This window comes from Pseudoliparis swirei, chromosome 19 (genome assembly GCF_029220125.1).
Source record: "Pseudoliparis swirei isolate HS2019 ecotype Mariana Trench chromosome 19, NWPU_hadal_v1, whole genome shotgun sequence".
NCBI classification, from domain to species: domain Eukaryota; kingdom Metazoa; phylum Chordata; class Actinopteri; order Perciformes; family Liparidae; genus Pseudoliparis; species Pseudoliparis swirei.
Window position 1 is genome coordinate 5,398,046 of NC_079406.1, and position 1,256 is coordinate 5,399,301.

Below are 1,256 nucleotides of genomic sequence, written 5' to 3' on the forward strand. Positions count from 1 at the left end.
TAACAACAACATCCATAACGATACACAAAGTGCCTTCCCCGCAGAAACACGCAGCTGGAATCTTACAATTCTGTGCCGCCGATATGTGTAATCATTTCCCTAATTAACTACTTAAATGGTTCAACCAATCACCATCAGTGTCAATTAACAGTCAAAGCGGTCTCCCCCAGATTCCACTGCCGTGATTAGCCGGCTACATGATGGGCAATTACAGCGAGGAGGAGGAGGAGGAGGCCACGTTGAATGAGAGCCCTGTCACGATCACGCCGAGCCTTCAGATCTGCGGGCGAGAGAATGAAACAAGGAAGCGAGATGGGAGGGGGAGGAGGAAAGGAAGGGAGAAAGAGCAACAAAGAGGAGTGGAGATGAAAGGGTATATTTCTACACGAGGAGGAGGAGGAGGAGGTACGGTGTTGGATTCGTTCAGATTTAACAAAGACGTGGGGAGCTTCAAGATTGTTTTCTCTCTCTCGGTTTTTATTCGCCTTAAAAAAGGAGAATCCACCGTCAGATGGGAGCCGCACATCAATGGCGGGCGACAGACTTTTAACTCCCAATCTGACTGATTTTCACGGTTTCCATTGAAAGTGTGCGTCGACTTTTATTCCCGTAAGAGGGAAATATACGTCCAATTTTAAATAACTCGCTGCCCGCTCTGGTTGTCACTCCACAGTCGAGGAGTTCTCCCCCTTGTGATCTTGGGCGCTCAACGTCCGTTTTGACTTATTAGACGTCGGCGTCCTCAAAGCAGCTTTCCAGAGCTGGTAAAAGAAGTCAACGCCGGTCCCAACCAAACGCACTTCAACGGGCGTGTTTCTCCTTTGGGCTCATGGCAAGAAAAGTTGACTGTCTGTGTGTCTAGTTTCTTAAAGGGCTCCGTGTGCTTGACATGAACAGATTGGTAGGAGTCGACCACGATTGAAGGTGCACGCCCGTTGAAGAACAGCCACTTAGAGAGCGCGACGAGCACGTCCTCCTCTGGTCACCTTCTGCGAGTCTCAACACAACGGGGTTGTGCGTGAAGAACCTTTTTCCCTGCTCAATATGAGGCCGATTGTGTGCACAACCGTGCATGTGTACTGTGGCGGCATGCTACTTTTTTCTCCTTTTTTTTATGACAACATTTTGTATATGTTATTTCCACAGATATTAGGTCTCCTGTTTGAAAAGCATGCACTTCAGAAAAATGTGTGTAAGTAATCCCCTCACGTCAGTCTATCGTTTCTATATGTATGTATGAATAAATATATATATTT